At 45.7% G+C, this 16688-nt stretch overlaps 1 long non-coding RNA gene across 1 annotated transcript in view; it reads right to left on the reverse strand.

Annotated features, from left to right (window-relative positions):
- The window catches only part of LOC131279415 (uncharacterized), a 41586-nt gene extending 29144 nt beyond the window's left edge, over positions 1-12442 (reverse strand). The window contains exons 1-2 of the long non-coding RNA XR_011649352.1: positions 12050-12442; positions 6823-6982 (exon numbers count right to left, since the gene is read on the reverse strand). This is a non-coding gene — a long non-coding RNA (uncharacterized lncRNA). The remainder of the gene's footprint in view (positions 1-6822; positions 6983-12049) is intronic.
- Positions 12443-16688: the final 4246 nt, after the last annotated feature.

Below are 16688 nucleotides of genomic sequence, written 5' to 3' on the forward strand. Positions count from 1 at the left end.
GTGCTCCAACTGGAGAGAAGATGAACCTGAGCCTCAGAAAGGGTGGGCTGGTCTGTGGCCCATGGGCAGGAGTAGGCATGGGCACAAGCAACTCATCCTGAGCTGCTGCCCTTGATCACAGGGGTGCTTCTTCTATCAGGTGGGTAGTGAAGCATGGGCACTGTGCCAGGCTCTGAGCAGGGAAACGAGGCTTGAGATCATCCTACGCCATACAGGAGGCATTGACTTCAGAGCTGCATCCTCAGCCCTAGGCCCTGTGTCACTTCCTCTTATCCCCCAGGTCAGCCTAGCACTGGGTACCTGTCCACCCCCCACCAGTGTGATATCCTTGGTGAAGTGCAGTGTACAGTCTTTCCTCTAGTTCAGGCCAAAGCCTGTCCCGTGGGGAAAAGCCATAATTGAATTCCCAAGGTTTTGAGGGTTTCCAGGGGCTCTGATAACACTCCCTACCCTACAGATTTACTGTCTTCTGAATTCATCCCACAGCTTGGCACTGACTACAGCTCTCTGCAGTTTCCAGGATGAGAAGTCAAGTTCAGGAACCAGAAAGAGACCTGTTTCCAGGAAATATTCAGGAATCCAAGTAAAAGAGGGAAAACCTTGAATAGTAACAGAAGTAGAATGTAGGATTCAAGATCGTCTACTGTGGGGAAACTAATAGAAGGGAATGGGAGCCGGGATGCATATGGGACTCATTGTAGGACTCTGCCAGGTAGGTTAGAACCAGAAAATTTTTTCAAATTATACTTTGGCAATAGAATTTGTATATACCTTCTTAGGACATTTTGTATATTCTACAACTCAACAGGCACTGGAGGACAGAGTCCGCCACTGGAAGCCACTGCCACCAGGGGTTTTCTCCTGAGGGAAAAATGGCACACATCACTGCTGAAGTGTTGTTTACCTTCCAGCTCTAGAATGGAGGGGGAAAATCTTGCTGTCTTTAGTGACCCAGGATAGTTAATTTATGGCTTGTCTCCTGATATTTTATGACCTCTTGTTTAATAAACTGCTTCTTTACAAAGCAGGCTCTGCATCTCAGTTGCTCATCTGTCCGTGGAAACAAGCATGGGAGGGTTCGACCTAATGTGAGGGGGAAATGGAAAGGAGAAATGAGTTTATGTGGCTACGAGTCTCTAAAAAAGAGTCTGGAGGTTGTCAGAAGGATTGCCCTTATGCACACCCGAGCAGAGTCTCAGAGACAGATAAAGTAGATACAACCCGAGGTATTGGTTCTTTTGAGGGCTATAGAGACCCACTGGTTCTATGGTCATGGCAGATGGGGTTCACTGCCATGTCAGATGGCCCTTCTTTGGAGCTGGTGTTTCTGCGTGATGGAACTGGACTCAGATGGGATCTCTTTTCACAAGACTTTCATGCTACTTTACTGGAATTGTAGTGGGTGTTGGGATTTAAGATATATTTAGGGGATTTGAATCTCTGGACTGACAATATGATAGCCAGGCCCTGAGCCTCAACAGACTTCAGCTCCTACACTCTGATTTATTGGACTTACCCCACTCAGCTAACATGGAGTTGAAGAAGGTAAACCACCACACCATGGAGCCTAGAGTGCCTACAACTGAAAGCAGGAGGATTGCGCCCACTATCCATGTGGAATCTAAGCCCCCACTTGACATAGATGTGCAATGGACACAACCAATCCAATGTCCACAGAGAAAATGTGGCATTGGTGTGGGAAGGGTGGCCATGGTGGCTGCTGGGTGAGGGGAATGGGAGGAAGAGATGAGATGGGAAGGCGTTTTCGGGACTTGGAGTTGTCCTGGGTGGTGCTTCACGGACAACTACGGGACATTGTAGATCCCCCCAGGGCCCACTGGATGAAACGTGGGAGAGTGTGGGCTATGATGTGGACCATTGACTATGGGGTGCAACAATGCGCAGAGATATACTTACCAGGTGCAATGGATGTGTCATGATGACGGGAGAGAGTGTTGCTGTGGGGGGAGTGGGGTATGGGGGCGGTGGGGTTGAATGGGACCTCATGTTTTTTAATGTAATATTTTTTTTAAATGAATTAAATAAAAAAATTTTTTTTAAAAAAAAGAGAGAACGCAAGCTCTCAGCCAGACTTCCCAAAGTCAGCCAACCTCCGAAGCTGTGAGGGAGTCGCTCTGTATTTTTTCTGACCCCTGGAACTGTGTGTGGGAAGGCAATTGGTCTGAGATCTGGGAACAGAAGATCCAAGAGGAAGCCAAATCCCTGGATTTTCTGAGGAAATGTAACCTCTTCTACTAAATGACAGCTTCCTTCCACGATAGCCTTGCCCTGAGAGCTCTGGTCTTTCTTCCTCTCTCTCTCAGCTCCTTAGTCCCCTTTGCTGAATCCTCCTGTTCTTGCCCCACCTCCGAGTCTTGCTGTTCCTCAGCCCTCGGTCTGGTGGAACTTGTTACCCTTGCCTCTCCCCAGCTCTACCTCCCTTGCCTGGGCCCTTCAGCAAGCGCCCTCCGCTCTCTCAAACCTCAGGCTCTTAGGCACACCTGCAACCAGAGTGCCACCAAAAGGGCTACATTCCAGCATCTTGACCTGAAGTTCAGCTCCTCAGTGGTCATATTGTAGCCTTTGACCTCACCCCTTCCTAAGTTCCCCAGTAGCAGTGATGAGGCCCCGCCGCCACGCTCTCACAGGGTCCTCCAGCACCAGATTTAAGTGCATGTGACCACACCTTCAGCTCTCTGTCCTAAGGCCCAGGCTAATTAGCTATATCCACATGTCAGTGAAGGTACCAGGGCTAAGGCTCTTGAGACACAGCCTCCCTAGTCGTCCTCCACCACAGGCTCTGGAGCTCCTCCACCTTTAGATCCCGTCCAGGGACTTGCCCCGTCAGCCCATGTCCCCTCCCGACATGTCTAACCCCCGGGGCCCATGTGCCTCTGACTGCTAACTAAATGCCCTTGCCCCTCCTCAGCCCAGGACTGGCCCCTGGCCCTTGGCCACTGAGTCTGTACTGCTGGTCAGTCGCCCCTGGCCCCAGGGGTTTTACTGGTACATGGGAGATTTTCCATGAAAAGGAGATTTTGCTTTGGGGAATCGGAAATTCTCGGGCAATGGATGAAAGAAGAGGAAATAGATGGGAGTCACTGGCTGTGCATGATCCTAGGGACAGAGAAAATGGGGTCTCATTTCAAGCAAAGGTGATGCCACTTCTCTTTCTCCCATACGGAAATGAAATTTTAAAAAGCAATTTCTTCATAAAAATTATGGAAAGAAAGGAAAGCAATTGTGTTCTATGAAAATGCACGCAGTCTCCTAGAGGCCTTACTCAGGCCTGACCTATGGTTTCGGCCCGACCAAGCACAGGATGAAGGGCAGATAGTGTTCAGGCTGGTAGAGGAAGGTTCTGGGTTTCCTCACCAAACCTCTTGTTTACTCCCTCTTGTGTGTCCTGGGAAGGAGGGGTTGGAGGCCCCTGACACCCCCATCCCCAGCTCCATCCCAGAAGGAATAAGACCCAAGTGTACCAAAGACTTTCAGAAGAATCTGTCCAGGAAGGAAAGGGTGGGACCTGGGGACAAGTGTCTCCAGGATTTCTGAGGACCACTGGTTTCTCCCCACAGTGAGGAATGTGAGTCTTTGGGGGAAAGAACTGGCTACTCATGATGTTAGGTCATGATCTCAACCTCCAATGGCTGCAGAGGCCAGAAGAATCCTCTTCGGAGACCTGGACCCACCCTGGGGCACTGAGAACTGGGGAGGGAGCTCCAGTCAAAATCAAGACAGTGCTTGCCCCTTCTAGTTCTGCCCTTTGTCTGCCCCTAAAGTTCTTTGTCCTTCCCTGTAAACCTCTGTAGTGGAGGCCCTTAGAGATCCACCTGGATGCCTTCCCTTGTGTACCTCTGTGATCGTCAGCACTGCTGGTCCTCATGGCTGACCCCTTCCTGGAAGTCACATGGCCCTGGGAGCAGCCGGCAGCCAGTGACCAACGAAAAGTGCCAAAGGCCCCTATCTTCCTTTCAGGTGTCTCTGGTACGATTCATGTTCTAGAGGTCTCTCCAGAACCTGGCTGAAGCTGCTGTCTGTTGAAACCCACCCTTCCTTTGTCTCTTCCCCTGACCTCTCCTGCTTCCCACCATCCAGACCATTCTCTCAATAAATTACATCTACAGGTATCCCCATCTAAGCTTTGCTTCTGATGAACCTCACCTATGGCAGTTGGTACTGGAGGTAGCCCTAAGAAGCAGAGTTCTAAGGGTGACTCAGCCAGCTGGCCGGGAGGTCTCCATCTCCACTGTCAGATGGGGAATTGGGACTCCACAGCATGCTTCAGCACAGTGACTGCTAATGAGGAAGGGGCACTAGCCAATGCCATCCTTACACTGGAGGTGCAACATGTATGATGATAGCCACAAGGCTCAGGTCACATACCACAGCTGCACAATCCCCCTCAGGCCCCTGTCCCCATTCCGGACCCCACACACATCCACCTGCCTTGCTGACCTACTTGCTCCCTGTCCTGGGCACACACACACCCTGCACCATGCCCACGAAGCCATCTGAACATGGACACGGGACCCACAACTCCCTAAAACGTGGACACTCATACCACCCCGATCTCCTTGCTTCCCGAATACACATATGACTTCTAACCCTCCACGAATATGTAATCACCGCACCCCAGATACGCAACTGTGACTGCCGTGGGCTGAAATCCACGCAGCTACAAGCTGCACCTCCCCAAATATGCACGTGTGCTTTCTCATATACTCCACACTGCTTGGATCCACACCTGTAAATGATACCATCAGACACTGAAAGTTCACACATACACACGTGTGTGCATGCTACCACCTGCCAGAATCCAAATAAACAGAGTCCTAAATCTCAAAAAACTCACTCAAGCTTAAAATATTCATATACAATAAACTGTAAATATGCCACATCCCCAGATATACACAACTACTACAACTCCTATACACACATAAGTTGATTAAAGACACAACACATGTATAATCTGTTTAAACAGATACCACACCAGAAACTCACATAGACAATGGCTGAAAGCCAGAAAGCCCTGATGTTCCCCCACACTCCCAATACACATAAAACCCACCAAATCTCTCCAAACACATATCCTGAAGACACAAAAAAAGACCTCACACCTTAAGAATAAACACATATAAACACTCTTCATTTTCCAAATACAAAACCCATTAAAGCCCCTATGCACAATTAAATTCTTCCACACACCTGATATAAACACAAATCCCCTTCTAAGTTTCAAACCCCTCAGACACTTCCCTTTATGAACAAAAATCCCATCACCTTTAAAACATCCATATACGGAAGCAGACTTGGCCTAATGGATAGGGCGTCTGCCTACCAAATGGGAGGTCCGTGGTTCAAATCCTGGGCCTCCTTGACCCGTGTGGAGCTGGCCCATGCGCAATGCTGATGCACGCAAGAAGTGCCGTGCCACGCAGGGGTGTCCCTGACATGGTGGAGCCCCATGTGCACTGAGTGCGCCCCATAAGGAGAGCCACCCAGCGCGAAAGAAAGTGCAGCCTGGCCAGGAGTGGTGCCGCACATGGAGAGCTGACACAGCAAGATGATGCAAGAAAAAGAAACACAGATTCCCAGTGCTGCTGATAAGGATAGAAGCAGTCACAGAAGAACACGTAGATAATGGACACAGAGAGCAGACAACTGGGGGGCGGAGGCGGAAGGGGAAATAAATAAATAAATAAAAACAAAAAAGTGCATATATTGTCTTACACCGAAGGATCCAAATTCAATTCCTGAGAATAATACTCGCACCCCTCTGCTCACACACATACACCCCAGGTATATTTGCAAGCACCCCACAAATGCCCCAGCCCCACATATGCATAGAACTGTCCCCACTCCCCCAGCAGCAGCACGTAATCCTGACCCACAGCACTAGCATGACACCCAACTCACCATATTTCCTGAATACATTTCACATCCCTCAGGGTCCCCCGGCTCAAGCACCCAGTGCCAGAATCTTCCACCCACAAATCCCCATACAGCCCCACAGCCCCACAGTTATGAAGTACATACGAGACTCCCTGTGCCTGCTGGATATACACGGTAATAGTAAAATCCACAGAAGCCTGAAGAGTCTCAGACGCTAGCTACCTACCTACCAGAACCCTGAATATACACTCAGAATCCCTTCTTCAAAAAGACATAAACCACACAAGTAACAAAAAAATCACAATGTATAGTCTTTAATACAAAAACACAAGGTCCTCCAAAGCCCTGAGGAAACAAACATTTAAGTATTACAAATATCCTCATATCCCACAAAAAAACTTGAAATCTCATATAACCCCCCAAATCAATTGCACAGAACCTCTGACAACACCCAAACACATTCAAGGCACACCCACCTATTAATACTCAACACAGTTGCCTAATTCCAAATGTTACACATCCAGTCCCCTGTATCCTGTGAACACACACATACATATGATGCCCCAGGAAGTGAAGATAAACACTAACATGCCTAAAAAGACACAGGCACATCAACATTCTCCTAAATACTCACACATGATGCCCCTCTGTGCCCCAAAATGCACATGATAATCTTATACCCCCAAATACAAACTTGCACAAAACTCCAACTTGAGAAACTATGCACAGAATCCATCCTTCCGTCTAGAGAACAGGACCACCAAATAACCCCAGCTACCCTTCTTTCTCCATATTCCTCCATACCAAAAAAATAACCCATAGTTGGTGTATACTCAGGAGACTTCAATCTCTGGACTGTCTATGTGCCAGCTGGGCCCTGAGCCTCAGCAGAGTTGCAACTTCTACTCGCTGGTTCATTGGACTTACCCAGGTCAGCTACAGGGAGGTGAAGATGGTCAAGCACCACACCACCACTCAGGGAACTAGGAGAGTCTACAGCTGCAAGCAGGAGAATTCCTTCCATCAGCCATGTGGGATGTAAGTCCCCTCGATTTAGAGGTGGAGTGGACATCACCATTTCAGGGTCCTCAGGATGGAGGAATAAAATATGGATTAGAGAGGATTTACTGGTATCCTAGTATAGAATTATTGTGACTCTAGCAATGGGAGTAATTATATCACTGATGTGGAGACAGTGGCCATGGGAGTTGCTGAAGGCAGGAAGAGGGAAAAAGAGATGTGATTTTGGGGCATTTTGGGGACTTGGAGTTGTCCTAAATGATATTGCAGGGACAGGTGCAGGACATTATATATCCTGCCATAACCCACTGAATGGACTGGGAGAGAGTGCAATCTACCACATGAACTATAATCCATGGGCTCCAAAATATACTCATCAAATACAATGAATGTACCACATTCATGTGGGAGGAGTGGGGGTATGGGGAATGGGGTATATGGGAACCACCTATATATATATATATATTTTTTTTTTTTTATCCCCCTTGTGTCTTTTTGCGTGCTGTCTGCTGTCAGTGTCCATTTGCTGTGTGTCCTTCTGTGTCTGTATTTATTTTTTATTTCCCCTCCCCCCTTGCAGCTTGCTTGTTTTCTGCTGTGTCCATTCACTGCGCACTCTTCTGTATTTTTGCTTGTCTCTCTTTTTTGTTGTGTCACCCTGCTGAGTCGGCACTCCATGATGCTTGTGGGTCTGGTGGTGCTCAGTGTGTGGGCGAGCCTGCCTTCACAAGGAGGCCCCAGGACGCAAACCCAAGGCCTCCCATATGGAAGATGGGAGCCCAACTGATTGAGCCACACAGCTGCTTCCCCTATATTTTTTAATGTAACATTTTGTGTGAGTTATGTATCATTGGAAAAAAAAAGGTAATACAAAAATTAAAAAGATTAAAAAATATTACAAAAGAAAAAAATATAGGCTAGGTGCTATGAACAGATAACATGTGTGTTCTCAATATACATAGATCCAGCTCACAGTTCAGTAAACCCATCACCCTACCTTGTCTCACATACATGTCTGTGTACACAGACATATTTCCAGTATCTCACAATACACTCAATATGCATAGAAACACACACACGTTCCCAAAGTGGTTGATGTGTTGCTAGGCAGAATAGTTGTTGTTCTTTCTGCAGTGTGTCTGAAGAGAAAATACTATTAGCCACTCCCTGTTAAACTCTGCAAGGCCGTTTGACTTGCTTTGGGGCGTGAACACCCACAAATTACTCTTGTCCAATCCTTAAATTCATGCATTAGAAAGGTAAACATAACTCTGTGAAATAACACACACCCCAGAGTTCAACCTGAGCTCCCTACATTCTCCAAAACTGTAGAAACTCCCTACAAACTCCCTGATAGTCACATGAACTGCTCACAACCCTAGCACACACAGCCCTCAGCCTGCAGGTATATATATATATATATACATATATATATACTTATATATATATATATATATACATATATATATACACACACACACAAGAAAACCTCCAACCCTACATCAAACATACATATACCATTGAAATTTTCATCCTATACACACAATCATCCCCACCCCTTGAATTCACATGTAGAAACTCAACTTACATACACAGAAACACCCACTTCCCCTAAACACATCTCCCACAACCCTGAAGACAAACTCACACACCCAGAATATATATAAATGGCTCTGAACTGAGAAAGAGATGACTCTGGTGGACAGTGGGAGGGGCCACAGATCTCTCTGCCCTGAACACCTTACTTCCCTAAGTGATGGGAATGTAGGTAGCAGACAGCCCAGCTGTCAGCCCCTGCAAGGATTGCATCAGGACAGGGAGTCATTTTCTCCAGGTCTCGCCCTTTCCCAGGAAGGCTCATAATCCAGTGGTTGATGGAGGCAAGTGAGAAAGACCTGGACTACTTAATTCAGCTGAGGAAAGAGTAGACTTTGTAGAGCCACAGTCCATCTGGGCCAGCTGAGACAATTTTGGGGTCTATGGCAGAATTGACTTCTCTCTCTCTGTCCAATCCTGATTTATTTTTACTTTTCTACCTTTCACAGAGATTCTTTACTAACCAGCTTGGTCACTCACTTCTGTATCTTGTCTGCATTTCAGAGAAGTCAAACAGACATCAACCACCCATTCCTTCATTTAACAATTATTCATGGAGCATCAACGACATGGTAAAGATGCCTCATGTGGGTTTTACACTGTAGAGCATCGAGCAGTCTATAAATAAATAGCACTAGCCTGGATTCATGCACACATGATTTTCTCAGATGTCCAGTCAGCAATGAGATTTAGTGCTGCTAATGTAATGACCTCTGCAGATAGCAATGGGGGGATGTAGCAGTTTGATATTATTGATGAATTCACAAAAGAAATATTATGTTTGTAAACTGGTCTGTTCCTCTGGGCATATTAAAATATATTGGATTCAGAGGTTTACTTGATTAAGTAATCAAGTAAATCTCTTGTGCCACTAGGGCATTGAGTCCCAGCCCCTTCGTGGGTGGGGACTCTCAGATAAAAGGCATGGTAAAGGACAGAGTAGGGGTTTTAATTTTGCAGTTTTGATGTTGGAGTTTGATGCAGCAGTCTTAAGCTGGAGTCCCAAGAAGTAAGCACATAGAAGAAAGAGAAGCAAGCCCCAGGAAAAGAGGAACCCTAAGCCTGGAAAGAAGCAAGCCCTAGGAAGAGAGGAACCCTGAGCCTGGAGAGAAGCAAGACTTGAGAAGGGAGGAAACCAGGAAGCCTGAACCCTGGCATATATTGGCCGTCATCTTGCTCTAACACATGGAAATACACTTTGGTAAGGGAAGTAACTTATGCTTTATGGCCTGGTATCAGTAAGCTCCTACCCCAAATAAATACCTTTTATAAAAGCCAACAGACTTCTGGTATTTTGCATCAGCCACCCTTTTGGCTAACTAATACAGGGGATGAAAATAAAGATGAGAGTTATCAAAAAACACTTGTTGATTGAAAATGTAAGAGAAAATTAAATCACCAAGGAGAGTCAGTTTCCTCATATAAAATCACTTCTCCTGCAGTGGATTCCTCTTTTTGGGATATCTGCAATCTGGGCACTGAGGTTCAAGTTATTTTCCAGGTATACCAGTTATCCATTGCCACAATAGTGCAGATAAAGAAAACTATATCTAAACTCAATGGATTACAGCCATAGGTGTAGATTTCCCTCAGGCATTTGAGGGTTAGGGTTTGCAGCTTGGCCCTCCTGGAAAGTTCTCTTCTGCTCTAGGCTCCCTCACATGTCAGGGTTTAGTAGAGAGATGCAGTCTGTTCCACATCTCCCCCTCAGCAGGAAAGTCTGAGAACATGCACCTATCAATGGCTAACATTCAAAAGGAAGTCCCAGAACCAGGTCCCAGAGGCAGAGGGGGGAGGCACTGCAATGTGAGAAGGGGAAGGGCAGGGAGGCCTGGATGGAAGAGCTCTGTCATTTTGTCTTCTGCAACAGGTAGCTGTGACTTCTACCTCACCAAGTTGTACACTTGGAGAGGAGAATGTTATGGCAGGTTATTGCACTCCTACCCTGGGGGAAAGCTAGAAGCACATTCTCTGGTCATCTAATTCTTATTCAGCAAACAATTCTTTGTGGTGTCCTTTGTGCAGACACTGGAAAGGCTATCGTGGAGAATTCAGAGGTGAATAGGTCAGGTCCCAGTGCTTGAGGATTCTAAATCACATAGAGGTTTATAACTAATTTTATTCTCATCTGAGTCCATCATAGACATATTTGCTGATGGAAGGGTGGGTAAGCAGTGAACTTGGCCTGCACGTGGAAACTAGACTAGTCAGTTCCAGGCTGACAATCCCGCAGGGCTTCCTGCTCCAGGCAGCAGCAGCCAGGAGGTGAGTCTGGGAAAACGGGAGGTGTGGGTGTTTCTAATGCTGGGGTGGGGGCTTCTCTCCTTGACTTGCTCTCTCTACCTCCTACTGCAGAACTAAACCTGGCTCAGGCCCCATCACAATTTCTGGCCTCTGTCAGCCCTTCTCTGGGCTCCCTTTGAGCCTGCTCTGCTTTCCACATCTGCAGGTCCTGGGCTCCTTTCTTTGGCCCCTAGAACACAACCTCCACCTTCAATTCCACACTTCTGCAGCAGAAATCAGAAAGACTTCCTTTTAGGAGTAGCTGCCCAGTGGAGGCACAACAACCTTCTGAGTCTCCTCAGCCCTCACCAGTGCATTACTGTAGGGCCTGTGGGAACCAATGTCCTGGTCTGGAATTTGAAGGGCAAATGGCCTGTCACCATCAGCCTTTGGAGAGCAGAACAGTCTGGGGCTCCAGGGGGCCTGGCCATAAGGACCACTCAGCGAGGCACCAAGGAGTGGGTGGAGGGTAACACTGGTGGTCCTGTCCCCAGGGTGAGGGTGCTCCCCTCCAGGCCTCAATCTTGGCATCCAACATTGGGGCAGCAATCCCAGGCTGGGGTCTGCAGCCCTAAGACCACACTCCATCCTCCAAGCTCAAGGCACACCCTCTGTCTCCCCACATTTTGGTTTGTTACACAGCCATCTTAATTCCTTTCAATTCTGAATGAAACTGCTATAACCTATACCAGTTTTGGAGGGGGATTTAAGAACATTTTTTTTTATTAGAGAAATTGTAGGTTTACAGAAAAATCATGCATAAAATACAGAGTCCAATATATTAGTACGATTAACACCTTGCATTAAGGCAGTTCACTGTTACAATTCATTAAATGACATTTTAATAATTGTACTACCAACTATATTTCATGGTTTACATTAGGGCTTACTTTTGTACAATCGTAGGTTTGTTTTGATTTTTAATTTTCCTTCTTGTACCATATTTACATCCTTAAATTTCCCCTTTGACCACAATCAAATATATTATACAGTGCTGTTAATTATATTCACAGTGTTGTGCTATCATGTTTTAAATCATAAAAGCAGCACAGCACCATTCTAAAGTTAAGTGCAGTATAATTAGTACAGCATATTGCCACTGAGTTGAAGTTAGGATACAAAAGGGGCCATGGAGGCCACAAGAATCCCTCTTCCCACAGGGAAGCATTTATTGGAGCATTTATAAATGGGACGTCTGCTTCTTTTGTGGTAGGAGAATTCATCCCAGAGGAGAAAAGGCCCTAAAGAGACTCACCATTAGGAGTGAAGCCCAGAAATCCTTGGGTGGGACTGAGGGAGGCAGGAGGCAAGTGTGATGTCAGGGGTGGCCACCATTCCTTGTCACCCCTAGTAGAATTCAGATCCATTCAAATTAGAGAAACTAAATAAGGTCCAGTAAACCTATAAGAAAAACATGAAGGTGAGATGACATTCCCACTGCAAGGGGAGCCATCCTTTCCAGATAGAGAAAAAGTCCATGTCCAAAGGGTTCAGAGTCAGAGCCACATCTCCCCCTAGCTGGACCAACCAGGTGCCACCTCATCATAACCCCCATTGTTCTCCACCCCTAGCTCAAGGACAGAGCCTTCCCAATTCCTCCAGTGTCCCCTCACTGACACCTAGAGGCCCCGCTATCCCTGAAGACTCAGGTTTCCACGGAGATGGGTTGGCTGAGAACTAGTGATACAGCTGATTTTTTTGGTACCCAATATTACCTACCAGAGAAGATGATGGTGGGTGTGTGTGGAGTGGGGGCACATGGTTCTGCAGGCTTTCCAGAGCAGGACACTTAGAAGACAGCATTCTTGTCCAACAGTCATGCTCAAGAGAAGCCAGTAGCACCTGCGGCTGTCCAGATGATGCTGAAAAATATTTTCCTGGGACAGGACTTGCCCATTTGACCTCCTATCCAGGAATCCTGAAACCTCAAGATTGCTGACCACTAGTGGAAAACTGACCTATGAGGTTCTGCAATCCACAGCCATCTTCTAGCTGCTCCATATATCCAGGGACACTTGGTGCAAGGACCACACGAATGCATCAGGACCTTCCACCCAACTAAGGTACAGACACACGGTACCCATTTGAATGAGGACAGGCAGGAAATGAACCTTGAATGGAATTCTTTGGCCCTAAAATATGGGCCAACCTGATCAGGGTAACCAAATAATTCAGAATGACCCAGGGTGGATGCACACAAACAAGGAAACCAAACCTACAAATGGCCCATTCACAATTCCCTTAGATTTCCCACTGCAACTCCTAAAATGTTGCCCAAGTGTTTTTGCTCTAAACGTATATTCTGAGGAGGAGACACACACGTGAAAGGTGCTCTGAGAGAAAAGACTGAGAATCCCTGATCTGTATCTGCAGGAAGAGACGGAGAATCCCTGACTTGTAGTGCAAACATTCCCACTATGGCCAATTTCAAGTTACCAACCTGACATCGCTGAATCCAGAGCTGGGAAGAGATATATACCGTCAACTATCCCAAGTTAGTATGAACCACCCACAGTTAGCCTGATCCCCTTTTATGTGACTGTGTGCACAGGATGCAATTGTACAAGAGTGGGATCCATCGTTCCCATTCTAGATGTAGAAGCAAAGCCAGGCTATGCATCTCCAGAACTCACGGCCCCTCATATATCCTGAACACACATGCACAGTCCTATCCATATGCTAATTACACATACACTTCACCAATTATATTTAATTTTTTATAGTAAAAACCCTACCCACACTGGATGCTCTTATGCCACTTCTAAAACTATACACACACCCAACATCAGTCTGGATACAAACATGAATAACCAACACACTACTGGAATATACTGCCTGAATATACACACAGGTTCTCAAATGACCAAGTACATGAAGTCTTATCTCATGCACTGCCTTTAATAGATCCACAAACAATTACACAACTATCAAATACACATACTTTACCATTTCTGAATACACGTACAACCTACACAGGCTCTTAGCTTCCAAACACACATACTGGACCATAGCTACAAACGTAGACACCAATGAGATTCAAGACCACCCCAGCAACACTGAAAACACATATACAAGCATATACACCAAATTCCTCAAGCATTACATCCCAGAACAAACCCACTGATTCAATGAACCCTTAATTTCACACACAAACTCCAAATAGAGTTGTCTCTTCATGACCCAGGCATATACAGTACAAAACTCAGAAAGAGTCACACAAAACACACAAACACCAGCACTCCTGCACTATTGCCAATGTACAGACACAGCTGCCTCACACATGGAAACCCACACACAAGCATTCGAATAGTCCCAACTCTTCAACATGTACATTCCTCAAACATTATACCCCATAACCCCATATCCTTTATAGCTCCACCTGTCCAACCCACAAACATTCCCAACCCCACATGTGAAAACACTAGCATTCCCCAAAGAACACTGTGAGTCCTCTTTACACCCTGGATCCTCAGAAAAATCTTACATAATTCCTCTACGCAGTCTTGGATACACACACAAAGCAGTGGACATTCCAAATGCACAAAGAAATATCTCCAATCCACCAAACATGAGTACATAAAACCCCTTCCAAGTCCTCAATTATGTACCCCCACTCCCACAGCTCGATTTCTTAGACATACTTCCAATACGTAAAATCATCCCACTGTGGTAGATTGAATTAGGCACTGCAGTTTAGATCTGTTTTTAATCTTAATCCATTTTCCTGTGGCTGTGAGCCCAGTGTAAACAGGATCTCCTCTGGTTTCCATTTTCAGTTCATGTGCGGCCCAACTAAACCTAACGGTGGGTCTTTTTTTTTTTTGTCTTTATTTATTTTTTAATGTTATATTTAAAAAATGAGGTCCCCATACACCCCCAACCCCCCTCCTGCTCCCCACCCCACAACAACCTCCCCAGTCATCACAAGACATCCACTGCACCCGGTGAATACATCCCCGAACACCGCTGCACCCCACGGTCAACAGTCCACACCACAGCCCACACTCTCCCACAGTCCACCCAGTGGGCCATGGGAAGACACACAATGTCTGCCAACCATCCCTGCACCACCACCCAGGACAACGCCAAGTCCCAAAAACACCCCCACATCCCACCTCATCCTCCCACTCCCCACCCCCAGCAGCCACCATGGCCACCCTCTCCACACCAATGCCACATCCTCTTTGACTACTAATCACAATAGTTCATAAATAGAATCTCAGTAAGTCCACTCCAATCCATACTCTATTCCTCCATCCTGTGGACCCCAGAATGGTTGTGTCCACTCCCGAGGGTGGGTCTTAATCCACATGGCAGTAGGCCTTATGAAGAGAAGCAAGAAGTCACAGAAGCTAAGAAGGAAAGGACATCACCCAGTGACCAGAGGCTGAGATATAATCCAGGAACTCGAAGGTTTCCCAGAACACAGGACCAGAATGCTACAGGTTTTGGGGAGAAAGCAAGCTTCCCCCATACTTTGATCTGGACTTCCTCTAATCTCAAATGAGACCAATATATGTTGTTTAAGGGATACCATGGTGTGGGATCTGTGAGATCAGCTCAAGCAAACTAAGATACTCACTTCCATGTATAAACACACAACCCCACCACTCATTGAGAGATACATACATATTAACTGCCCACAATACATACTAATAACTATTTACTGAAAGTTTTAATAACACAGCACTAGGAAATATACATCCAAACCACTGTGACCCAGAATAACACTCATCATACACAAAATGTACCACATGCCTCAAGTTTACCCACAAATCCCCTGCACAATACAAATTGAAAAAATACCACCATAGATCACTATATACAAATATAGCTGCACACTACCTGCATATACATAGCCCTTGCACTTGCTGATGATCAAAATACCTCCAGCATTTTCCAGAATAGGCACATGAAACACAACAATCCTTCATCTCAACATATACATCTGCCAGCTTCATAAACTATTATACAGTTTCCCTTAAACACCAAGGTAACTATACACAGCTCCTGAAAGTCACCAAAAATACATCACAATTCCACATGCCCTGAGTACATTCAAATGATCCCACACATCCCCCCAATATACAGAAGGCATCATCCCTACCAGCTAATACACTGACACATTCCCTAACATTGCCCATATGCATATGCAGAGGCAAATCCACACTTAAACACACAAAAATCCCAGAGTCAGGGGAAAAACTCACACACTATGTATATATAATCTTTCCAAAGCCTCAAATTACAAATACATAATACCAACTTGTTGATATACATACATCGCATCTCACAGGATCTAAGAACACAATGCCTGAGGCTCCCTGAAAAAGCAGTCATGTCCTCCACTTAATCTCAAATATCTACACAGACACCACTAATTCACTGATTTCAGTGCATCTATCACATTCCAACCAAACTATGAAATGCAAACACAAATGCCAAACTCTGAATTCATATGAACATAATTCCAAAAGACATGCACAATAGAGCTCACACTCCCTGAATTTTTACAATCCCCAAGAGGCCCACAAATGCACATATGGAATATCACATTTCCAGATACACAACCAACCTCCTCTCTGCATATCATAATCAGGTGCAAAACGTCCTTCTAGCCTCAGATACACTGACTGACCTGTAACAACCCCAGGAAACACACTTCTACCTGCAGAGCCTCAGCTCCTGGATACAAGCATAAAAGTAGTTAAGAGTCCCAGATACGAATATAGCGGTATGTAGCTAGGTTTAACCACCTGATCCAACTCTCGCTAAAATAATTCTGTGCATAAACACAGATATAGAATACATTTTAAAAATTTAATAACATAATGCATGTGCAGCACAAATTTTAAAAATAATTACAAAATATATATTATCTATTGTAAATTCCG

The sequence above is a fragment of the Dasypus novemcinctus genome, chromosome 8 (assembly GCF_030445035.2).
Source record: "Dasypus novemcinctus isolate mDasNov1 chromosome 8, mDasNov1.1.hap2, whole genome shotgun sequence".
Lineage (NCBI taxonomy): Eukaryota > Metazoa > Chordata > Mammalia > Cingulata > Dasypodidae > Dasypus > Dasypus novemcinctus.